We start from the raw sequence: 27,558 nt of genomic DNA on the forward strand, positions 1-27,558 counted from the left end.
GAACGGACGCCCTCCGGCGACCTACGCGCAGAGGCGGGGCCAGGTCCAAGGCTGAGACCCGGGAGCTGTGAGAGCAGAGGCAGGGAAATCTCTCTGTGCAGCCTCGGAGGCAGCGGATTAAAGCTCCACGGTCCATTTGATGTGCCCTGCGTCTGTGGAGTGCATGAATGGACAGCGAATCATCCCAAATTGAGGAAGTGGACTTTGAGGACAAGATTTAAGACTTTCCCCCCTTTTCCTCTTTTTACAACGAATTATTCCAAATTAAGGAGGTGGACTTAGAGAGCAAGATTTCAGACTTCTCGCCCTTTTCCTCTTTTTACAACGAATTATCCCAAATTGAGGAGGTGGACTTGGAGAGCAAGATTTTTGATTTTTCCCCCTGCTCTCTTTTTGTGAATGTGTATGTGTAATCTTCTGTGTAAGATTCTCTCTGTATAGCTTTGCTTCCACCATATGTCTCAGGGTTCTATCGGTCCGGTTTTTTTTTTTTTTTTTTTCAATAATTACTTTCTAATTTTAATAACGCTACTATATTTCATACTTTATTCTATTTTACTTTACCTGCTCTTTCTTTTTTTCCTACTCTCCCTTCCTCCCTCCCTCCCTCCGCTCCTCCTTTCCTTCTTTCTTTTTCTTTCCTCCCTCCCACCCTTCTTCTTTCCACTTTCTTTTTCTTTCCTTCCTCCCTCCCTCCTGTCTTTCTTCCTTTCCTTCCTCCCTCCCTCCCTCCTTTCTTTCCTTCTTTCTTTCCATCCTTCCTCCCTCCCTCCCTCCTTTCTTTCTTCCCTTCTTCCTTTCTTTCCCTCTCTCTTTCTTTCTTCTACTAATTCTTTCTTTCTACTTTTTCTCCCTGTTACTCTGAGCCGGGTGGATGAAAGGCTCTTGGTGCTGCAGCCAGGAGCCAGTGCTGTGCCTCTGAAGTGGGAGAGCCAACTTCAGGACACGGGTCCACAAGAGACCTCCCAGCTCCACATAATATCAAGCAGCGAAAATCTCCCAGAGATCTCCATCCCAACACCAGCACCCAGCTTCAGTCAACGACCAGCAAGCTACAGTGCGGGTCACCCTATGCCAAGCAACTAGCAAGGCAGGAACACAACCCCACCCATTAGCAGAGAGGCTACCTAAAAACATAATAAGGCCATAGGCACCCCAAAACACACCACCAGACGTGGACCTGTCCACCAGAAAGACAAGATCGAGCCTCAACCACCAGAGCACAGGAATTAGTCCCCCCCACCAGGAAGCCTACACAACCTACTGAAACAACCTTAGCCACTGGGGTCAGACACCAAAAACAACGGGAACTACGAATCTGCAGCCGGCAAAAAGGAGACCCCAAACACAGTAACATAAGCAAAATGAGAAGGCAGAAAAACACACAGCAGGTGAAGGAGCAAGATAAACACCTACCAGACCTAACAAATGAAGAGGTAATAGGCAGTCTACCTGAAAAAGAATTCAGAATAATGATAGTAAAGCTGATCCAAGATTCTATTTCCATGATCCATAATCTTGGAAATAGAATAGACAACATGCAAGAAACAGTTAACAAGGACCTAGAAGAACTAAAGATGAATCAAGCATCGATTAAAAACACAATAAATGAAATGAAAAATACTCTAGATGGGATCAATAGCAGAATAACTGAGGCAGAAGAACGGATAAGTGAGGTGGAAGATAAAATAATGGAAATAACTGATGCAGGGCAAAATAAAGAAAAAAGAATGAAAAGAACAGAGGAGAGTCTCAGAGATCTCTGGGACAACATTAAACGCACCAACATTCGAATTATAGGGGTTCCAGAAGAAGAAGAGAAAAAGAAAGGGACTGAGAAAATATTTGAAGAGATTATAGTTGAAAACTTTCCCAATATGGGAAAGGAAATAGTTAATCAAGTCCAGGAGGCACAGAGAGTCCCATACAGAATAAATCCAAGGAGAAATACACCAAGACACATATTAATCAAACTGTCAAAAATTAAACACAAAGAAATCATATTAAAAGCAGCAAGGCAAAAACAACAAATAACACACAAGGGAATCCCCATAAGGTTAACAGCTGATCTCTCAGCAGAAACCCTACAAGCCAGAAGGGAGTGGCAGGACATAATTAAAGTGATGAAGGAGAGAAACCTGCAACCTAGATTACTCTACCCAGCAAGGATCTCATTCAGATTTGATGGAGAAATTAAAACCTTTACAGACAAGCAAAAGCTGAGAGAGTTCAGCACCACCAAACCAGCTTTACAACAAATGCTAAAGGAACTTCTCTAGGCAAGAAACACAACAGAAGGAATATACCTACAATAACGAACCCAAAGCAATTAAGGAAATGGGAATAGGAACATACATATCAATAATTACCTTAAATGTAAATGGACTAAATGCTCCCACCAAAAGACACAGAGTGGCTGAATGGATACAAAAACAAGACCCATATATATGCTGTCTACAAGAGACCCACTTCAGACCTAGAGACACATACAGATTGAAAGTAAAGGGATGGAAAAAGATATTCCATGCAAATGGAAATCAAAAGAAAGCTGGAGTAGCAATTCTTATATCAGACAAAATAGACTTTAAAATAAAGACTATTAGAAGAGACAAGGAAGGACACTACATAACGATAAAGGGATCGATCCAAGAAGAAGATATAACAATTGTAAATATTTATGCACCCAACATAGGAGCACCTCAATACATAAGGCAAATACTAACAGCCATAAAAGGGGAAATCGACAGTAACACAATCATAGTAGGGGACTTTAACACCCCACTTTCACCAATGGACAGATCATCCAAAATGAAAATAAGGAAACACAAGCTTTAAATGATACATTAAACGAGATGGACTTAGTTGATATTTATAGGACATTCCATCCAAAAACAACAGAATACACATTTTTCTCAAGTGCTCATGGAACATTCTCCAGGATAGATCATATCTTGGGTCACAAATCAAGCCTCGGTAATTTTAAGAAAATTGAAATTGTATCAAGTATCTTCTCCGACCACAATGCTATGAGACTAGACATCAATTACAGGAAAAGATGTGTAAAAAATACAAACACATGGAGGCTAAACAATACACTACTCAATAACGAAGTGATCACTGAAGAAATCAAAGAGGAAATTAAAAAATACCTAGAAACAAATGACAATGGAGACACGACGACCCAAAACCTATGGGACGCAGCAAAAGCAGTTCTAAGGGGGAAGTTTATAGCAATACAATCCCACCTTAAGAAACAGGAAGCATTTCGAGTAAACAACCTGACCCTGCACCTAAAGCAATTAGAGAAAGAAGAACAAAAATACCCCAAAGCTAGCAGAAGGAAAGAAATCATAAAGATCAGATCAGAAATAAATGAAAAAGAAATGAAGGAAACGATAGCAAAGATCAACCAAACTAAAAGCTGGTTCTTTGAGAAGATAAACAAAATTGACAAACCATTAGCCAGACTCATCAAGAAAAAAAGGGAGAAGACTCAAATCAATAGAATTAGAAATGAAAAAGGAGAAGTAACAACTGACACTGCAGAAATACAAAAGATTATGAGAGATTACTATAAGCAACTCTATTCCAATAAAATGGACAACCTGGAAGAAATGGACACATTCTTAGAAATGCACAACCTGCCAAGACTGACTCAGGAAGAAATAGAAAATATGAATAGACCAATCACAAGCACTGAAATTGAAACTGTGATTAAAAATCTTCCATCAAACAAAAGCCCAGGACCAGATGGCTTCACAGGTGAATTCTATCAAACATTTAGAGAAGAGCTAACACCTATCCTTCTCAAACTCTTCCAAAATATAGCAGAGGGAGGAACACTCCCAAACTCATTCTACGAGGCCGACATCACCTTGATACCAAAACCAGGCAAGGATGTCACAAAGAAAGAAAACTACAGGCCAATATCACTGATGAACATAGATGCAAAAATCCTCAACAAAATACTAGCAAACAGAATCCAAGAGCACATTAAAAGGATCATACACCATGATCAAGTGGGGTTTATCCCAGGAATGCAAGGATTCTTCAATATACGCAAATCAATCAATGTAATACACCATATTAACAAGTTGAAGGAGAAAAACCATATGATCATCTCAATAGATGCAGAGAAAGCTTTCGACAAAATTCAACACCCATTTATGATAAAAACCCTGCAGAAAGTAGGTATAGAGGGACCTTTCCTCAACATAATAAAGGCCATATATGACAAACCCACAGCCAACATTGTCCTCAATGGTGAAAAACTGAAACCATTTCCACTAAGATCAGGAACAAGACAAGGCTGCCCACTCTCACCACTCTTATTCAACATAGTTTTGGAAGTTTTAGCCACAGCAATCAGAGAAGAAAAGGAAATAAAAGGAATCCAAATTGGAAAAGAAGAAGTAAAGCTGTCACTGTTTGCAGATGACATGATACTATACATAGAGAATCCTAAAGATGCTACCGAAAAACTACTAGAGCTAATCAATGAATTTGGTAAAGTAGCAGGATATAAAATTAATGTACAGAAATCTCTGGCATTCCTGTACACTAATGATGAAAAATCTGAAAATGAAATCAAGAAAACACTCCCATTTACCATTGCAACAAAAAGAATAAAATATCTAGGAATAAACCTACCTAAGGAGACAAAAGACCTGTATGCAGAAAACTATAAGACACTGATGAAAGAAATTAAAGATGATACAAATAGATGGAGAGATATACCATGCTCCTGGATTGGAAGAATCAATATTGTGAAAATGACTCTACTACCGAAAGCAATCTACAGATTCAATGCAATCCCTATCAAACTACCAATGGCATTTTTCACAGAACTAGAACAAAAAATTTCAAAATTTGTTTGGAAAAACAAAAGGCCCCGAATAGCTAAAGCAATCTTGAGAACGAAAAACGGAGCTGGAGGAATCAGGCTCCCTGACTTCAGACTATACTACAAAGCTACAGTAATTAAGACAGTCTGGTACTGGCATAAAAACAGAAAGATAGATCAGTGGATCAGGATAGAAAGCCCAGAGATAAACCCACGCACATATGGCCAACTTATCTTTGATAAAGGAGGCAGGAATGTACAGTGGAGAAAGGACAGCCTCTTCAATAAGTGGTGCTGGGAAAACTGGACAGGGACATGTAAAAGTTTGAGATTAGATCATTCCCTAGCACCATACACAAAAATAAGCTCAAAATGGATTAAAGACTTAAATGTAAGGCCAGAAACTATCAAACTCTTAGAGGAAAACATAGGTAGAACACTCTATGACATAAATCACAGCAAGATCCTTTTGGACCCACCTCCTAGAGAAATGGAAATAAAAACAAAGATAAACAAATGGGACCTAATGAAACTTCAAAGCTTTTGCACAGCAAAGGAAACCATAAAGAAGACCAAAAGACAACCCTCAGAATGGGAGAAAATATTTGCAAATGAAGCAACTGACAAAGGATTAATCTCCAAAATTTATAAACAGCTCATGCAGCTCAATAGCAAAAAAACAGACAACCCAATCCAAAAATGGGCAGAAGACTTAAATAGGCATTTCTCCAAAGAAGATATACAGACTGCCAACAAACACATGAAAGAATGCTCAACATCATTAATCATTAGAGAAATGCAAATCAAAACTACAATGAGATATCATCTCACACCAGTCAGAATGGCCATCATCAAGAAATCTAGAAACAATAAATGCTGGAGAGGGTGTGGAGAAAAGGGAACACTCTTGCACTGCTGGTGGGAATGTGAATTGGTACAGCCACTATGGAGAACGGTATGGAGGTTCCTTAAAAAACTACAAATAGAACTACCATATGACCCAGCAATCCCACTACTGGGCATATACCCTGAGAAAACCATAATTCAAAAAGAGACATGTACCAAAATGTTCATTGCAGCTCTATTCACAATAGCCCGGAGCTGGAAACAACCTAAGTGTCCATCATCGGATGAATGGATAAAGAAGATGTGGCACATATATACAATGGAATATTACTCAGCCATAAAAAGAAACGAAACTGAGCTATTTGTAATGAGGTGGATAGACCTAGAGTCTGTCATACAGAGTGAAGTTAGTCAGAAAGAGAAAGACAAATACCGTATGCTAACACATATATACGGAATTTAAAAAAAAAATGTCATGAAGAACCTAGGGGCAAAACGGGAATGAAGACGCAGACCTACTTGAGAATGGACTTGAGGATATGGGGAGGGGGAAGGGTGGGCTGTGACAAGGCGAAAGAGAGGCATGGACGTGTATACACTACCAAACGTAAGGTAGATAGATAGTGGGAAGCAGCCGCAGAGCACAGGGAGATCAGCTCGGTGCTTTGTGACCGCCTGGAGGGGTGGGATGGGGAGGGTGGGAGGGAGGGAGATGCATGAGGGAAGGGATGTGGGAACAGATGTATATGTATGACTGATTCACTTTGTTATAAAGCAGAAACTAATTAAAAAAATAAATAAATAAACTTTAAAAAAAAAAAAAAAAACTAAAGCCTGGTTCTTTGAGAAGATAAAAAAAATTGATAAACCATTAGCCAGATTCATCAAGAAAAAAGGGAGAAGACTCAAATTAGTAGAATGAGAAATGAAAAAGGAGAAGTAACAACTGACACTGCAGAAATACAAAGGATCATGAGAGATTACTACAAGCAAGTCAATGCCAATAAAATGGACAACATGGAAGAAATGGACAAATTCTTACAAAAGCACAACCTTCCGAGACTGAACCAGGAAGAAATAGAAAATATAAACAGATCGATCACAAGCACTGAAATTGAGACTGTGATTAAAAATCTTCCAACAGGGCTTCCCTGGTGGCGCAGTGGTTGAGAGTCCGCCTGCCGATGCAGGGGACACGGCTTCATGCCCTGGTCTGGGACGATCCCACATGCTGCAGAGCGGCTAGGCCCGTGAGCCATGGCCGCTGAGCCTGCACGTCCCAAGCCTGTGCTCTGCAACGGGAGAGGCCCCAACAGTGAGAGGCCCGCATACAGCAAAAAAAAAAAAAAAAAAAATCTTCCAACAAACAGAAGCCCAGGACCAGATGGTTTCACAGGTGAATTCTATCAAACATTTAGAGAAGAGCTAACACCTATCCTTCTCAAACTCTTCCAAAATATAGCAGAGGAACAAACACTCCCAAAAACTCATTCTACGAGGCCACCATCACCCTGATACCAAAACCAGAAAGATGTCACAAAGAAAGAAAACTAAAGGCCAATATCACTGATAAACATAGATGCAAAAATCCTCAACAAAATATCAGCAAGCAGAATCCAACAGCACATTAAAGGATCAAACACCATGATGAAGTGGGGTTTATCCCAGGAATGCAAGTATTCTTCAATATATGCAAATCAATCAATGTGATACACCATATTAACAAACTGAAGAATAAAAACTATATGATCGGGCTTCCCTGGTGGCACAGTGGTTGAGAGTCCACCTTCCGATGCAGGGGACATGGGTTCGTGCCCCAGTCCGGGAAGATCCCACGTGCCGCGGAGCAGCTAGGCCCATGAGGCATTGCCGATGAGCCTGCGCATCCGGAGCCTGTGCTCTGCAACGGGAGAGGCCACAACAGTGAGAGGCCCGCGTACCGCAAAAAAAAGAAAAACATATGATCATCTCAATAGATGAAGAAAAAGCTTCCGAAAAAATTCAACACCGATTTATGATAAAAACTCTCCAGAAAGTAGACATAGAGGTAACTTACCTCAACATAATAAAGGCCATATATGACAAACCCACAGCCAATATCTTCCTCAATGGTGAAAAATTGAAACCATTTCCCCTAAGATCAGGAACAAAACAAGGATGCCCACTCTCACCACTATTATTCAACATTGTTTTGGAAGTTTAGCTATAGCAATCAGAGAAGAAAAAGGAAATAAAAGGAATCCAAATTGGAAAAGAAGAAGTAAAGCTGTCACTGTTTGCAGATGACATGATACTATACACAGAGAATCCTAAAGATGCTACCAGAAAAACTACTAGAGCTAATCAATGAATTTGGTAAAGTTGCAGGATACAAAATTAATGCACAGAAATCTCTTGCATTCCTATACACTAATGAAAAATATGAAAGTGAAATTAAGGAAACACTCCCATTTACCACTGCAACAAAAAAAACAAAATACCTAGGAGTAAACCTACCTAAGGAGACAAAAGACCTGTATGCACAAAACTATAAGACACTGATGAAAGAAATTAAACATGATACAAATAGATGGAGAGATATACCGTGTTCTTGGGTTGGAAGAATCAACATTGTTAAAATGATTATACTATCCAAAGCAATCTACAGATTCAATGAAATCCCTATCAAAGTACCAATGGCATTTTTCACAGAACTAGAACAAAAAATTTAACAATTTGTATGGAAACACAAAAGACCCCGAATAGCCAATGCAATCTTGAGAAAGAAAAACGTAACTGGTGGAATCAGGCTCCCTGACTTCTGACTATTCTACAAAGCTACAGTAATCAAGACAGTATGGTATTGCCACAAAAACAGAAATATAGATCAATGGAACAGGATAGAAAGCCCAGAGATAAACCCACGCACATATGCTCACCTTATCTTTGATGAAGGAAGCAAAAATATACAATGGAGAAAAGACAGCCTCTTCAATAATTGGTGCTGTGAAAACTGGACATGTAAAAGAAAGAAATTAGAACACCCCCTAACACCATACACAAAAATAAACTCAAAATGGATTAAAGGCCTAAATGTAAGGCCAGACACTATCCATCTCTTAGGGGAAAACATAGGCACAACACTCCATGACATAAATCACAGCAACATCCTTTTGGACCCACCTCCTAGAGAAATGAAAATAAAAACAAAAATAAACAAATGGGACCTAGTGAAACTTAAAAGCTTTTGCACAGCAAATGAAACCATAAATAAGACTAAAAGACAACCCTCAGAGTGGGAGAAAATATTTGCAAATGAAGCAACTGACAAAGGATTAATCTCCAAAATTTACAAGCAGCTCATGCAGCTCAATATCCAAAAAACAAATAAACCAATCCAAAAATGGGCAGAAGACCTAAATAGACATTTCTCCAAAGAAGTAATACAGATTGCCAACAAACACATGAAAGAATGCTCAAAGTCATTAATCACTAGAGAAATGCAAATCAAAAGTCATTAATCATTAGAGAAATGTAAATCAAAACTACAATGATATATCATCTCACAACCGTCAGAATGGCCGTCATCAAAAAATCTACAAGCAATAAATGCTGGAGGGGTTGTGGAGAAAAGGGAACCCTCTTGCACTGTTGGTGGGAATGTAAATTGATACAGCCACTATGGAGAACAGTATGGAGGTTCCTTAAAAAACCAAAAATAGAACTACCATACGACACAGGAATCCCACTACTGGGCACATACCCTGAGAAATCCATAATTCAAAAAGCGTCATGTACCACAATGTTCACTGCAGCTCTATTTACAATAGCCAGGACATGGAAGCAACCTAAGTGTCCATCGACAGGTGAATGGATAAAGACGATGTGGCATATATATACAATGGACTATTACTCAACCATAAAAAGAAATGAAATTGAGCTATTTGTAGTGAGGTGGATCGATCTAGAGTCTGTCATACAAAGTGAAGTAAGTCAGAAAGAGAAAAAGAAATACAGTATGCTAACACATATAGATGGAATCTAAGAAAAAAAAAGTTCATGAAGAACCTAGGGGCAGGATGGGAATAAAGATGCAGACCTACCAGAGAATGGACTTGAGGACATGGGGAGGGGGAAGGGTAAGCTGGGACACAGTGAGAGAGTGGCATGAATATATATACACTACCAAATGGAAAACTGATAGCTAGTGGGAAGCAGCTAGCATAGCACAGGGAGATCAGCTCGGTGCTTTGTGACCACCTAGAGGGGTGGGATAGGGAGGGCGTGAGGGAGGGAGATGCAAGAGGGAAGAGATATGGGGATATATGTATATGTATAGCTGATTCATTTTGTTATAAAGCAGAAACTAACACACCATTGTAAAGCAATTATACTCCAATAAAGATGTTTAAAATAAATAAATAAAAATTTTAAAAAATAAAAATAAATTAAAAAGGTAATTTTGAAAAATTATTTGAAATTATTTAACTGTTCTATCAATTTTAAGGGGCCTCTTTTCGTCAAAATGTTCTCTTTTGAAGTGCCCGCAGGATGATTATGATCATAGATTTTTTTCTTTTTTGTTTCATCTTTAAATGTGGGAAGATTCACTTGGGATCCCAGCAGTTCTAAAATATCATTTACATCAATTGCTTGAAATGCACTTTGCCAAGTTTCTGATTTCAGTTAGCAATGGATGTGGATTCTAATTGTACAGTGTGGTCTGATGTTTGCCACATTTCAATCAAGGAAAGACCCACCCCCTAGAGCAGAGAGTTTCTGGGCGCCACACCACCTCCTGCAGCCACCTGCTCTCAGGGCAGCAGTGCTGGGTGGTGCCACCTTCTATCTCAGATTCCTGAAGCTCTTCCGCAACGCTCTGCCTCAGGAGTTCTCCACAGTCGTGAAATGCCATGCAGCCCATGCAGGCACATCCCAGCCTCCCTCCTCCAAGGACAGCCCTGAGGAAGAGCCTACAGAGTTCCTCAGAGGGTCCACAGTGGCACTGAGCCTCAGTCACTCACAGGGGCACCCAGTTCAATAATACCCATTCTGGGGTGGCCCTCATTCCCTGTCTCACTAGCTCCATCTCTTATCCCAGCCTCACTGAATCATCTCACAACCACCTGCACCCAAGACCTAGTTTCAGGCTGTGCCTCCAGGGAAACACAAAGAAAGACACCCAGAAAGTTATTTCCATGATGGGAAACCCAACCTGAGATGCAGGAGGTGTTGAGCAGGGAGAGTTTAATGAGGGAGCTAATTTATAAATAATCAATTTGTTAATATTTTTATTATCTATGACTTTTACTTCTCCAAACAATTGTCCTAACTCCAGGGAATTATATAAAAATACTCCCTGCATTATCATTTTCCTATTTTACACTCAAAGATACTGAGACTTAGAGAACTTAAACAACAAGCAGGAGATCCCACAGCTGGTGAATAGCAGTCAGAGCCTGAATTCATGCCAAAAAGTCTCTCACTCACCAGCTTCACAGCCGCGTGCAGACTTCACTTCTTACAACCTCAGTTTCCTTCTATAAACCATGAATACAATAAGCAGTACAGGGCAGCTGTACACATTAAATAAGCCAATCCATACAAATGTGTATATTGGCAGTGTGCTGTGCTCATTTGAGTCATTAGTATCAATGTTTTATCCATATAAAATGATGTGTTTCCCTCCACAATAATAGCAAAAAAAATGAGGAAAATATTTTGTAAACTTTAAAGTCCTATAAATATTTAAGGAATTAATTTTACTGCTGTGCAGCCTTGGACAACTCACTTGCCTCCTCTGGGCTTTAGAGTTGTAAACAATGAGATGATCACTACTATTCCTACTAGGTACACTATGAAGGGATTTCATATAATGTGATTTGCAGACCAGTCAAGTATTGATCTAGGCCAAGAAAATCAAAATCAATAAAAAAAAACTGATGGAAAATTAGGCCCTTACCCAGATATGAGTAAAGATTAAAAAAATCATCATTGCATCTAAAATCTAGACGTTCACAAAGGGCTTTAAATCCTCTTCATATAAAAAAATTATAATAATAAAATTAAATTCCCAGAAGATATTTTTTTCTCCATTTTACAGCTGAAGAAACTGAGTTCTGAGAAATGATGTGAATAGTAATGATAAAGACAAATAACAATTGTCACTTCTCTGTGGTTAATGAGCAAGAAATGTGTTAATTACTTTACCAGTATCATTTCAGTGAATTCTTGCCACAACAAAGTGAGGAATATCCCATTTATCAGTTGAGAAAACTAAGGCTCAGAAACTTCAAGCCCAACTCTGCACTAACCCGTCTGGACAAAGAGAATGTCCTTATCACGGAGGTACTGGTCTAGCTGGATGGTTTTCTGGGAAACCAGTGTGGACCTGTGCTTGACTTGGCAGAGGACAAAGGAGTACGTGTTGTCAGCCTGCAGAGAGATGGGCACACTTCTAGTCACACTGTAGGTGTCTCCACTAAGGTGGACGCTGGTCTGGAGCTTTAATAGCTGGTGGGTGTTTTTAATGCAGGTCACAGTAACCTGACATGTGCAGAATCCAGAGGACATGAAGGTCACTTGGATGCTTCTGCCCGGTTCAGATCACTGAAGGGGGCCTTGCAGGACATAAGAGTGTCTGCTCCTGCCTGTAGGAGAGACCCCACCTGTGAGAGGATGCAGAGGAGCCCAAACTCAGTGAGAACAAATCCTCAGCATCACCGTGGAGGAGCCCCATCACCTCCCCTCCATAGGCTTTAAAGTTTACATTCTGACAGTTCAGTTATGAAGCTGATATCAGAGGCCAGACAAGAAGCTACAGGGACCACAGCAGTTTGTAAGGAGTCCGACTCCCAACCACACCTCACAGCCAACACCCACATCCCACAACCCTGCTTACAGACTCTGAGACCTATCCCACCAAGTTCTCACTGCAGCCCTAGGAGGAGGGAGCTACTCCTATCCCCATTTCACAGACAAAGACACTAAGGCCCAGAGCCTAAGTACCTTGTCCAAGATCCACAGCTGGTCAGTAGAGCTGGAGTTCTTAGCCAGGAAGTAAGGACCCAGGGTCTGTGCTCAGTGACCAGGCTCAGCTCTGTCCTCAGCCCCTGGACAGGGAAAGGAGTCTCACTGCTCCCAGAACAGCACAGAGACAGGGTAGGACCACAGGCTTTGGGGTCACACTCAGCCCAAGTTTGCGTTCCCAGCCCCTCTACTGCATAAACCTGGACCACTCAACTCTCTAAGCCTCAGTTTCCTCATCTGTAAAATGGGGATGATTCTTAATTCTCAGAGTTAATTAATAAATTACACACAGTAACTAGTAAAGAATATAAGACACATGATGATCACTCTATAAATGATAACTATCATCATCCAATACTCACAACCACCACCTAAAGAATTGTTATTAATCATATTTCTAATGTTAGAGGGGGAAAGGCTGAGAGGGTTAGTACCTCACCCAAGTTCCTCACAGCAAACAGAACTCACATTCCAACCCCAGACTCCAAGTGAAGGGCCCTTTCTGTTACATCACAGCTGCCTCTATTTCTCCATCGCTTCCCCATAATAATCAGTGAACTTCAATCATTTCCTACTTTCAACCCAGCATGGTCTAGGCATCATGGAGACTGCCATCAGTCCTTACAGAGCACCCACTGTGCGTTCCAGTGTCTGGATGCCAAGCAGGGGTCAAGGGAAGGAGTCCCAGCTGGTCCCCACCTGGTGGGCATAACAGTCCTCATTGCTCAGAGGAGGTAACTGAGCTCAGAAACAGCAGTGCTTTGCCTGAGGTACCCAGATGGCCCGTGGCAGCTCTGCCAGGTGACACTGATCCATTTGACTCCAAAATCTGGCCACAACCGAACTTAAGAGCCAGTATCTGCTTCAGGTCTGTAAGGGTCTCAGCACGGAGGAGACGCCTAAATGGACAAAACCCCCTGTAGGGACTTGCAAGAGGCCCCATAGTTTCAGAGCCAATGGTGAGAATTGGCTCTGAATGTGGGCAGACATGACAATTCAGGAAGAAATAAATACGAATACAGAGTATTTAAGAGGGGGATTTGCAAAAGACTTGAGATAACACTAAGATTTGTATTCTTAGACAGGATGAAGGAAAAAATACAGAAAACACATTGAATTGTGAACAGACAGCCCTGTCTTCTAATCCAAGCTCTGCTATTTGAGACCCCTGAGACCTGGTCCCTCTGCTGCCTGTCCTGGCCGTCAAACATCAGACAACATATGTGAGGATGCCTGTCACACAGTAAGTACTCTACAGGTGTCAGCAAACATGACCAGAAGCACAGAGGTGGGAGTGTGTAAGGGGTGAGAGCTGAAGAAGGGCCTTAGGGGTCAGGCTGAGGAGGTGTTGCTGCAAAGACACGTTAACAACAAACAGAAGGGGGTCAGATGTCAGAAAAAGAAGTTTCCCCGCTGCAGATCACAAGGCACATCAAACAGCCACACAGCGGAGTGGTAGAATCAAAGTGATGCTCTCACGGGGCTAACCTTGCAGCAGTGGGACAGATGCATGCATGCAAGCAAAGGAGAAAAATAAGACAGAGAGAAAAAACTCAGCATGAGTCAATAAAGAAATAGTGTAACTTGCTTCGGATCAGAAAGGACCAGTCTGTAATTTTTCACACAGATCTATATATCCCGCTGGGTGGATGTTTTTCTTATTTCTTCTGGACATGGGAAAAAAAAAAGGCACTGAGAAGTTGAAAGGTAGTGGGTTCATTGCCCCTGAGAATTCTTAGAGCAGGCAGAAAAGGCCAGTTCTTTCAGGGAGAAACAGAATGCAGGGTCAGTGCTCCTGTTGTGAAGATGTGTGGTTTTGCAGCCCAGCATCCTGTCTACCCTTTTGCTGGTGGTGGCTTGGGCTGTAATACATGCTGCAGGCCCAGAAGCTCACACTGCCTGTAGGGAGTTGTCCTATCCCACTTCCCGTGGTTCTGGAGAGCTGTCAGTCCACACGCTGGCTCACCCTTGGCTGGTTCAGGTCTGGCCAATTCTAATACTCCTATCTCTCCACCTCTCCTCTCCTCCCCAATTCATCCCCTCTGGCCCCGTCATTCACTCTCCCAAGCTGATTCCAGCTGGACCAAAGAAAGATCCGTCCTCAGGGTCTGAACTGCTGGTGGGCAGCGCCCCCTAGTGGAGAATGTTATCTAGGACACAAAAGGTAGATAGGAGGAGATAGAATCTGATTTGGATAGGGTGGGGGTGAGAAAGAGAAGAAGCAGAAGGAAAATGAGGGACAGAGGAGGGGAGAAGAGAGAAAAAAGAGACTGAGAAAGAAGTGAGAGAGAGCAAACTCAGTAGTAGAGAGAAAGAATCCTGCACCTGCACCCGCCCTGCTTCCCAGGCAATCTTGTCAAGAATTCTGGCCTCTTTAAAATTGAGCTCCAGAAACTCTCAGCTGAACCAGTCTTGATTATAGCTTTCCTGGAAAGGATTTTGGTGCCCATCTCTCCTTAATCTTTGCCTTTTCCTGCAGTCAAGAGAACTTTCAACCTGAAGAGTGCATGGAATTGGGGAAGTCCTACTCCTTCTTGAGGAGGATATAGGGGAGGCGGGAATGGAACTTGGGGATGAAGGCTTGAGAGTTTTATCACAATCCCAGGGCATCCTCCCTTCCTTCACCTTCATCCCTTGCTGCTCTGAGTCCCTGACCTACTGCTGTCTGCACCCCAGGCAGATGGCAGGTGTTTCCAGCCTGGCTGCCCAGAGGGGCTGGGCAAGAAGCTGCACCCAACTTTTCCCACCCTGGGCCCACAGGGTGGTGTTGGCTTGGACTGGGGGCTGTTCATCCTGGACCACCCAGCAGGCAAACTTGCTGCTGTCCAGCATGGCCTCTGCCTGCCAGGTATGCTCCAGAGTGTTGGTCCCATCTGGGCTTCTGATAACCTGAGGGGACTTCATGGTCTGTGTCTTGCACGGGTACCCCATCCAGGTGAGGTGCAGCTGGTATGGATAGAAATGGCTCACATGGTACAGGAGATTCACTCTCTAATGCACATGGATTTGCATTCCAGAGGGCTTCGTGGTGATCTTCAGGGTGGGGACCACTGGACAGAGAAACAAAAAGGAACATCTGTTGAAATTACCCCTATCTGCCTGCCCTTTATGTCTTTCTCTCCCAGGAACCAACCCTAGAGCTTTCATTCTTAAATCAGTTACCTTTTTTGAAAAAGAAATAAATTTTTCTTGTATGCTCAATGTAAGTCAAAGAGAGCTAAGTGTTAGCATTCATTACATATGGGTAGGGGTACATGGTGTCTGCTGTGTTATTTCCTGTGCATTTGAAATATTTCATATCATGAAATATTATTTTAAGAATTATAAACTGGGCCTCCCTGGTGGCGCAGTGGTTGAGAGTCCGCCTGCCAATGCAGGGGATACGGGTTCGTGCCCCGGTCTGGGAGGATCCCGTATGCCGCGGAGCGGCTGGGCCCGTGAGCCATGGCCGCTGAGCCTGCGCGTCCGGAGCCTGTGCTCCGCAACGGGAGAGGCCACAACAGTGAGAGGCCCGCATACCGCAAAAAAAAAAAAAAAAAAAAAAGAATTATAAACTATAATTTCCATGAGAATAAGGACTTACTTTTATTCATTTCTATATCCCTAGCACCTAGAACAGTGCCTGACACACAGTAGATATTGTGGATGAATGAATTCATTTGTGTTGAATAAATAATACATATTTAAAATTAAAAATAGTAATGATATTAATAAAACCAAGGTGTTTGGAATGGACGCTTAGTCCAGATAATAATAATAAAATCAAATATACACAAACAAATTACTGAGTGTCAGGCAGTGTTCCACATGCTTTACAAGAAATAGCTCATTTAATACTCACATGAAACCTACAAGGTAGGTGATAATTTTATTTTCATTCTAAGGGGAAATTGAGGCACAAAGAGGTTAACTTCCGAAAGATCACATCGATTGTGAAGTGGTACAGTCGGGACTAAACCCAAATGAGGGCCTCTGGAACCTGTATCTTTAACAACTCTACAGCAGGATCAGCCACGGCAAGGCGGAATTCCAATTTCCCAACTGGAAGTCCAAGGGGGCTTCGGGCAAAAGTCTCCGAAAGTCAATCCAGGAAAGCGATGCCCCCACCCAGCCTTCTGCCTCCGCAGCTTGGAGCATTCAGAGAGGTTCGTGCTCTTCCACAGAGCTCTGCCAGGACCCCGTGCGTGACTTCGCAGGTCATCTCCAACAAGACATCTTGGCGGGACAGTGTCTCCACTCCTTACTGGTGACGGAGTAATTGCCTTTGTCGCCGGTCACCAGGTGCTGAGCTGAGCCTGGATGCTCATCTCTGTCCTTCATCCAGGTGACATTGAAGTCTGAGGAGCCGAAGGAGTCAGTGGTGCAGTTGAAAGGTACCGGATTCCCAGCGGTTGTCCTGTGAACCGGCCCCGCCAGAGAGATGAAGGGCTGCCCGTCTAGGAAACAGATGGCTGTGACTGCACCCTGAGAGCCCGCTGCATCCCACAGCAGCAGCCGGAAAGAGGCGCCGTGGTGTGTGCAGCCCTGGGGACTGACTATGTGCCCTGTCTGGCTGCAGCTTTGGGGAGCATATAAACAGATGCTAACAAGTAAACAAGCAAATACAGAACTACAACTGGGCCTCAGTGACCTCAGGGAAACCCAAAGAGTGCAGACATAGGAAATGCCTGGAGGACTTATTCTGGAAAGGCGGTATGAGAAGGATTCCTGGAGGAGGTAACATCTTGAGCTGAAACTGAGGAACAGATAGGAGCCAGACATGGGCCAGGGCAGGGGAATAACATTCTAGAAAGTGGGAACAGCAGGTGAGAAGCACCTCAGGCTGGCAGAGCTTGGTTGGCTTGAGAAACTGAGATGTCTGTAGGACTTCCGCACCATGGGCGGAGAGGACCAGATGAGGAAGAGCCTGTGGGACATGGGGATGCTCTTGATTCCTTTCTGAGTGTGATGGGAAGCCATCAGAGATTCTAAACAGAGGTGCAAGCTGGTCTCACTGGCACGTTTTAGAAGATAATTGGGGCTGCTGTGTGGAGAGTGGAAAGGAGAGTGGCAACCTGGGGGAAGGGAAGCCAACGAGGAGAAAGCACAGAGCTCCAGGTGTGAGGTGATGGTGCCTGGACCAGGGTGGGGAGAAAGGGAGGGACCCATTTGAGGTACATTTGGAAGATACAGCCAGCAAGACTCGTGATGGACTGGAGGGGGAGCCAAGGCACAGAATGAACTATGGATAAATGATTCCCAGGTTTTCCTCTTGAGCATTTGGGTGGATGGTGGTTCTAGGTTTTGAGATGGGGCTAAATGGACCAGGTTGGGATGGGTGAGGTTTGGTAAGGAATCAAGATTTCCATTTTGGACATAAGTGAGAAGCCAAGAATCACTGCGGGCAGGCATGGCTGGCCCTCCTCCTCAGGTCCTTCCCGTTATCACCCTATTGGGCCTCCATCCTCTGCTTGTTCACTTCCAGTGACGGGGGCTCACTACACTGGAGGCAGCTTCATCCATCCTCACAAGCTAGGGTGAGGCCAGAGTACTTCTTCTCCTAACCTAGGATCTATCTCCTAGAGTCATCCTGACAACTGCAGGACTAGACTCTTCCCTCCCCATCAGGACAGACTACAGAGATCTGAGAGCAGGGGCCTCTCCAAGCCTTCACTACATTCGCTGAGCCCCTTCTCGGTGCCAGTAAGTGAACTGGGTACTGAGGACACAGAGATGTATCAGACAGGACCCGTGTTGGGGGGAGGGGGGGAAATAAACCAGTAGCAACAGCACAGGGTGACAGAGGATGGAGTGCAGTTCAGGAAGCCGTGGGAGACTGTCCCCTTAGCACACAGCTCTGCATCATGCTCTCCTCTGAGTAGATCCTAGTGGTAATCATCTCCCCTCCCGCACACCACACCCTGTGGATCATAAAACACTCTCAGGGGCATGTGCTCATTTTCATCTGCATCCCAACTGTGGGAGGCTGGTATTATTGCCCCACTTTCCAGAAGAAGAAGCAGAGACTCAGAGAGGTTTAGTGACTTGCACAAGGTCACACAGCCTGTGAGTGGCCAAGGAGGGATGTTAAGCATGTCCACCGGACTGTGGGTCCAGCACTCTTTTCACGATGCCAGAGGCTCCATCACTCAGGGGGTTTCTCGGTCCCTCTGTCTTTGTGTCCCCACACACTCTCTGAACTAGACCTGGTAGCCACCCAGACATGAACTGATATCAGGGATACTGGGTGGGGCGGTGCTCCTCTTTCATTCCCTGACCTCCCCCCAGCCCCTTACCCTCATGTCACATCTTCCATCTCTTGACCCCCAAAGCTCCCATCATCCCCATTATCCACAAGGTCCACACTGAGGAAAAGGCATGAAACAAGCACCCTGGCAGGCAGGCAAACAGCTTAGCTACTCCTCCCCTACAGCACGGGGTGGCTGGGTTTGGTAATCCCTGCCCATTCTGAGGGTCTCTGTGGGTAGCACTTGGGCTCACCTGTGAGCCTCAGCAAAAGGGTGAGCAGGAGGGTGTCCAGCACCTGCCCAGGTGTGGCAGTCATGGCAGGAGGCTCTCAGCATCCCTGGAATATGCTCGCTTCAAGCCCTGGATGAGGCTCCACGTGAGCCCAGGAGCCACTGCCTGGTCTCCTGACAGCCTGGGGCGGGCCTCGCAGGTCCTGGCCACCCACCCATCCCCAGGCCTGGAGCAGCAGTTTGAGCTGCAGTGAGAGAAGTGGCCACTGTGACCCAGGTCTCCTTCCAAAACCCCAAACCCTCAGGGAGACCTGAAGTTTCCAGTGGGGAGAAGTCTGCAGCCTCTGGCCTGGGCTCTGACTGTCTCTGGTGCACGCACAAAGGGCCTGCCAAAGGATACACACCTGGGACCTGATTCAGAGATGGGAGGAGGAACAGAAGAACTCTTCGCTGCACCCCTTCCAGATTCCTCAGCAGGGACTGGGGGGAAGCACCGGGCCGTGGTGACGGAAGGAGAGTATGATGTTGATATTACACTGGATGGAAGGTTGGCCTTTGGAAGCAGCCTAGCTTGAACTGGGCTTTCACACAATAAGTTTTTCCTAAAAGTTTGATAAAGTTATTCATCCCTGTTCACCCATTCGTTCAACAATTACAGAGCAAGTGTCCAAAAGCAGTGGGCTCTGCCAGAGAGACAGAGGTAGGCAGGCAGGAGAAATGTGACAGAGCCAATGTACATAAGTAAAACCAGGTCAGGGTGACACCCCTGCAAAGTTCAGACAGTGCAGTGAAGTAAGTGGTCATACCAGCCCCTGGACCTTGGTCAAACCCGGGCCTCAGTTTCCTTATCTGTAGCAAGAGGCGAGTGATATCTACCTGTGACTGTTTGAGTCTAATTCAGATAAGGTCTAAAGTGCTAAGCACAAAATAGGAGCTAAATAAATGAGAGTCTCCATCCTAAGAAATGCAACCCCTCCATCTCCATACCCTCCACATGCCTTTCTGCTCTTAGCTCAGCTCTGTCCCTGGAAATACTGTGTGAGCCAGGTAGGGAGTTTTAGATTTTCTAGTACCACATTGAAAAAGTAAAAATAACACGTGAAATAAATTTTAACAAATATATTTTATTTAACTCAACATCTGAAATTTTATCATTTCAACATGTAAGCAATATAAAAATACTGTGGTAGATCACAACTAGCTGCTGGACAATCATCGACAGGAGGACACTGGAACTCACCAAAAAAGATACCCCACATCCAAAGACAAAAGAGAAGCCACAATGAGACGGTAGGAGGGGCACAACCACAGTAAAATCAAATCCCATAACTGCTGGGAGGGTAACTCACAGACTGGAGAACACTTATACCACAGAAGTCCACCCACTGGAGTGAAGATTCTGAGCCCCACGTCAGGCTTCCCAACCTGGGGGTCTGGCAATGGGAGGAGGAATTCCTAGAGAATCAGACTTTGAAGGCTAGTGGGATTTGATTGCAGGACTTCGACAGGATGGGGGGAAACAGAGACTCCACTCTTGGAGGGCACACACAAAGAAGTGTGTGCATCGGGACCCAGGGGAAGGAGCAGTGACCCCAGGGGAGACTGAACCATACCTACCTGCTAGTGTTGGAGGGTTGCCTGCAGAGGTGGGAGGTGGCTGTGGCTCACCATGGGGAGAAGGACACTGGCAGCAGAAGTTCTGGGAAGTGCTCCTTGGCGTGAGCCCTCCCAGAGTCTGCCATTAGCCCCACCAAAGAGCCCAGGTAGGCTCCATTGTTGGGTTGCCTCAGGCCAAACAACCAACAAGGAGGGTACCCAGCCCCACCAACAGCACTCAAACGGATTAAAGTTTTACTGAGCTCTGCCCACCAGAGCAACAGTCAGCTACTCTACCCACCACCAGTCCCTCCCATCAGAAACTTGCACAAGCCTCTTAGATAGCCTCATCCACCAGAGGGCAGACAGCAGAAGCAAGAAGAACTACAATCCTGCAGCCTGTGGAACAAAAACCACATTCACAGAAAGATAGACAAGATGAAAAGGCAGAAGGCTATGTACCAGATGAAGAAACAAGATAAAACCCCAGAAAAACAACTAAATGAAGTGAAGATAGGCAACCTTCCAGAAAAAGAATTCAGAATAATGATAGCGAAGATGATCCAGGACCTCGGAAAAAGAATGGAGGCAAAGATTGAGAAGATGCAAGAAATGTTTAACAAAGACTTAGAAGAATTAAAGAACAGAAAAACAGAAATGAACGATACAATAACTGAAATGAAAACTACACTAGAAGGAATCAATAGCAGAATAACTGAGGCAGAAGAACGGATAAGTGACCTGGAAGACAGAATGGTGGAATTCACTGCTGCAGAACAGAATAAAGAAAAAAGAATGAAAAGAAATGAAGACAGCCTAAGAGACCTCTGGGTAACATTAAACGCAACAACATTTGCATTATAGGGGTCCCAGAAGGAGAAGAGAGAGAGAAAGGACCTGAGAAAATATTTGAAGAGATTATAATCGAAAACTTGCCTAACATGGGAAAGGAAATAGCCACCCAAGTCCAGGAAGCGCAGAGAGTCCATACAGGATAAACCCAAGGGGAAACACACCAAGACACATAGTAATCAAACTGGCAAAAATTAAAGACAAAGAAAAATTATTGAAAGCAGCAAGGGAAAAAATGACAAATAACATACAAGGGAACTCCCATAAGTTTAACAGCTGATTTCTCAGCAGAAACTCTACAAGACAGAAGAGAGTGGCATGACATATTTAAAGTGATGAAAGGGAAGAACCTACAACCAAGATTACTCTACCTGGCAAGGATCTCATTCAGATTCAACAGAGAAATCAAAAGCTTTACAGACAAGCAAAAGCTAAGAGAATTCAGCACCACCAAACCAGCTCTACAACAAATGCTAAAGGGACTTCCTTAAATGGGCAGCATAAGAGAAGAAAAGGACCTATAAGAACAAACCCAAAACAATTCAGAAAACGGTAATAGGAGCATACATAAAGATAATTACCTTAAACATGAAAGGATTAAATGCTCCAACAAAACGACACAGGCTTGCTGAATGGATACAAAAACAGGACCATCTATATGCTGTCTACAAGACACCCACTTCAGACCTAGGGACACATACACACTGAAAGTGAGGGCATGGAAAAAGATATTCCATGCAAATGGAAATCAAAAGAAAGCTGGAGTAGCAATTCTCAAATCAGACAAAATAGACTTTAAAATAAAGGCTATTACAAGAGACAAAGAAGGACACTACATAAAGATCAAGGGATCAATCCAAGAAGAAGACATAACAATTGTAAATATTTATGCACTCAATATAGGAGCACATGAATACATAAGGCAAATGCTAACAGCCACAACAGGGGAAATTGACAGTAACACAATCATAGTAGGGGACTTTAACACACAACTTTCACCAATGGACAGGTCATCCAAAATGAAAATAAATAAGGAAACACAAGCTTTAAATGATACATTAAACAAGATGGACTTAATTGATATTTAGAGGACATTACATCCAAAAACAACAGAATACACTGTCTTCTCAAGTGCTCATCGAACATTCTCCAGGATAGATCAGATCTTGGGTCACAAATCAAGCCTTGGTGAATTTAAGAAAACTGAAATCATATCAGGTATCTTTTCTGATCACAACGCTATGAGACAATATATCAAATATAGGAAAAAATATGTAAAAAATACAAACACATGGAGGCTAAACAACACACTACTTAATAACCAAGAGATCACTGAAGAAATAAAAGAGGAAATCAAAAAATACCTAGAAACAAAAGACAATGAAAACACGATGATCCAAAAGCTATGGGATGCAGCAAAAGCAGTTCTAAGAGGGAAGGTTATAGCTATACAAGCCTACATCAAGAAACAAGAAAAATCTCAAATAAACAATCTAACCTTACACCTAAAGGAACTAGAGAAAGAAGAACAAACAAAATCCAACGTTAGCAGAAGGAAAGAAATCATAAAGATCAGAGCAGAAATAAATGAAATAGAAACAAAGAAAATGATAACAAAGATCAATAAAACTAAAAGCTGGCTCTTGGAGAAGATAAACAAAATTGATAAACCATTAGCCAGACTCATCAAGAAAAAGAGGGAGAGGACTCAAATCAATAAAATTCGAAATGAAGAAGGAGAAGTTACAACAGACACTGCAGAAATACAACACATCCTAAGAGACTACTGCAAGCAACTCTATGCCAATGAAATGGACAACCTGGAAGAAATGAACAAATTCTTAGAAAGGTATAACCTTCCAAGACTGGACCAGGAAGAAATAGAAAATACGAACAGACCAATCACAAGTAATGAAATTGAAACTGTGATTAAAAATCTTCCAACAAACAAAAGTCCAGGACCAGATGGTTTCACAGGTGAATTCTATCAAACATTTAGAGAAGAGCTAACACCCATCCTTCTTAAACTCTTCCAAAAAATTGTGGAGGAAGGAAAACTCCCAAACTCATTCTATGAGGCCACCATCACCCTGACCCTGATACCAAAACCAGACAAAGATACTACAAAAAAAGAAAATTACAGACCAATATCACTGATGAATATAGATGCAAAAATCCTCAACAAAATACTAGCAAACAGAATCCAACAACACATAGAAAGGATCATACACCATGATCAAGTGGGATTTATCCCAGTGATGCAAGGATTCTTCAATATACACAAATCAATCAATGTGATATACTATATTAACAAATTGAAGAATAAAAACCATATGATCATCTCAATAGATGCAGAAAAAGCTTTTGACAAAATTCAACACTCATTTATGATAAAAACTCTCCAGAAAGTGGGCACAGAGGGAACCTACCTCAACATAATAAAGGCCATATACGACATACTCACAGCAAACATCATTCTCAATGCTGAAAAACTGAAAGCATTTCCTCTAAGTTCAGGAACAAGACAAGGATGTCCACTCTCAGCACTATTATTCAACATAGTTTTGGAAGTCCTTGACGTGGCAATCAGAGAAGAAAAATAAATAAAAGGAATACAAATTGGAAAAGAAGAAGTAAAACTGTCACTGTTTGCAGATGACATGATACTATACATAGAGAATCCTAAAGATGCCACCAGAAAACTACTAGAGCTAATCAATGAATTTGGTAAAGTAGCAGGATACAAAATTAATGCACAGAAATCTCTTGCATTCCTATACACTACTGATGAAAAATCTGAAAGAGAAATTAAGGAAACACTCCCATTTACCATTGCAACAAAAAGAATAAACTACCTAGGAATAAACCTACCTAGGGAGATGAAAGACCTGTATGCAGAAAACTATAAGACACTGATGGAAGAAATTAAAAATGATACCAACAGGTGGAGAGATATACCATGTTCTTGGATCGGAAGAATCAATATTGTGAAAATGAATATACTACCCAAAGCAATCTACAGATTCAATGTAATCCCTATCAAATTACCAATGGCATTTTTTACAGAACTAGAACAAAAAATTTCACAATTTGTATGGAGACAAAAAAGACCCCGAATAGCCAAAGCAGTCTTGAGGGAAACAAATGGATCTGGAGGAATCAGACTCCCTGACTTCAGACAATGCTACAAAGCTACAGTAATCAAGACAATATGATACTGGCACAAAAACAGAAACATAGATCAATGGAACAAGATAGAAAGCTCAGAGGTAAACCCATTCACCTACGGTCAACTAATCTATGACAAAGGAGGTAAGGATATAAAATGGTGAAAAGACAGTCTCTCCAATAAGTGGTGCTGGGAAAACTGGACAGCTACATGTAAAAGAATGAAATTAGAACACTCCCTAACACCATCCACAAAAATAAACTCAAAATGGATTAGAGACCTAAATGTAAGACTGGACACTATAAAACTCTTAGAGGAAAACATAGGAAGAACACTCTTTGACATAAATCACAGCAAGATCTTTTTTGATCCACCTCCTAGAGTAATGGAAATAAAAACAATACTAGAGAAATGGAACCTAATGACACTTCAAAGCTTTTGCACCGCAAAGGAAACCATAAACAAAATGAAAAGACAACCCTCAGAATGGGAGAACACATTTGCAAATGAATCAATGGACAAAGGATTAATCTCCAAAATATATAAACAGCTCATGCAGCTCAATATTAGAAAAACAAACAACCCAATCCAAAAATGGGCAGAAGACCTAAATAGACATTTCTCCAAAGAAGACATACAGATGGCCAAGAAGCACATGAAAAGTTGCTCAACATCACCAATCATTAGAGAAATGCAAATCAAAAGTACAATGAGGTTATCACCTCACACCAGTTAGAATGGGCTTCATTAGAAAATCTACAAACAATAAATGCTGGAGAGGGTGTGGAGAAAAGGGAACCCTCTTGCACTGTTGGTGGGAATGTAAATTGATACAGCCACTATGGAGAACAGTATGGAGGTTCCTTAAAAAACTAAAAATAGAATTACCATATGATCCAGCAATCCCACTACTGGGCATATAACCAGAGAAAACCATAATTCAAAAAGACACATGCACCCCAATGTTCATTGCAGAACTGTTTACAATAGCCAGGTCATGGAAGCAACCTAAATGCCCATCGACAGACGAATGGATAAAGAAGATGTGGTACATATATACAATGGAATATTACTCAGCCATAAAAAGGAACGAAATTGGGTCATTTGTTGAGATGTGAATGGATCTAGAGACTGTCATACAGAGTGAAGTAAGTCAGAAAGAGAAAAACAAATATCGTATATCAACGCATATAAGTGGAACCTAGAAAAATGGTACAGGTGAACCGGTTTGCAGGGCAGGAATTGAGACACAGATGTAGAGAACAAACATATGGACACCAAGGGGGGAAAGCTGCTGGGGTTGGGGGGGGTGATGAATTGGGCAATTGGGTTTGACATGTATACACTGATGTGTATAAAATTGATGACTAATAAGAATCTGCTGTATAAAAAAAATAAAATTCAAAATTTTAAAAAATAAATAAATAAAGATAAGAATACTGTGGTATTATTACCTTATTTTTTCCTTTGGTCTTCACAGTAACAGTGAAATGTAGTCCTACCCAAACAATAAAGTTGTGATTAACAAAAAATATATATATTACACTGCTTCAGTTTTTAAAATTTTTAAATAATTAACACTAAGTACAGCTAAAACTTTAGTTTCTCCATGGCACTGGCCAGGCTCAGCTGCCACATTGGACAGCATGGTCTTGGGTGAAATGTTCCTCAGGAAAGCCTTCCTGCAGTAAAGTTCAGGTACTTCTTTGCATAGCGCTTATCACAGCTGTAGTTTAATTTTTAATTAGCAACCAGGTGCATAATATCCCTCATTAGGCAGTAAGCTCTGCAAGGGCAGAGGTTATGTTCTTGTTCACTACTATAAGTGCTGAGAGCATAGTAGGTGCTCAATGAATGTTTGTTGATTAGATGGATAGATGGATGGATGTTTGGATAAATAAACAAAGAGGAAATGTGTGCCATGGGGATAAGGAAAAGGAAGAAGCACTACCAAAGAGAAAGCAGAGACAGCTTCCTGGAGGAGGTGATTTTGCCTTCAAGAGCCCCTGCATCTGCCCTTCAGCTTCAGTCACACCATCTGCATGGAAGGAGGAGACTGGTGACACCAGGGCTGGGCTGCAGGGGCTGGGTAGCCATGGGCTGCCTGCCTTGAGAGAAGTGGGGAGATTGGAGTCCTCTCGGGGGTGGTCCAAGGAGGCCGAGGTACCCACAGGGCTCACTCAGGCTGGACCACATGCCCACTGGGGGAAACTCAGTTTCCTCTGAGTGAAGCCAAGTCATCTTCTTCCTGATTCCAGTGCCACAGGACACGAATGTCCCCCAGGCTGCAAGCTCCACCTCTTAGGGGTCCCGGGGCCCCAAGAGCCCTCATCAGGAGTGTGAGCTCCAGCGCAGCCCTGGCCTAATGGGCTGAGGGACCAGAAAGGGGCAGAGAGGCCCTAGCTCTTCAGAAAGGGGCATGTATGGTCCCTAAAATTCAACCTCTTGCTGCAAGGACCCATGATCTTTCACCCTCACCACCTGTTAGAGGGGCTCAGACTCAGCTTAGACAACCACTCATGTCATGCTTCCTCCTCCAAACAAAGCTCCGTCTCTCCCCAAGGCAGTCACCCGACTCCTTGAGGGCAGGGACCCCTTCTTGTCCACTGGCTCCATGTTGGAATCCTCAGTGCCCAGCACAGCACCTGACACAGAATGGCCTCTGAACACACGTTTGCTGAATGAATTCATTTCATTAGCAGTTTGCTCATTCCTACAACTCTTGGTAGAGTGCCAACTATGGGCCAAGTGCCCTTCAAGGCATCGAGCAACTGAGCAGGACAGGT

Source organism: Mesoplodon bidens, assembly GCF_964165515.1.
Source record: "Mesoplodon bidens genome assembly, chromosome: 15".
Classification (NCBI taxonomy): Eukaryota; Metazoa; Chordata; class Mammalia; order Artiodactyla; family Ziphiidae; genus Mesoplodon; species Mesoplodon bidens.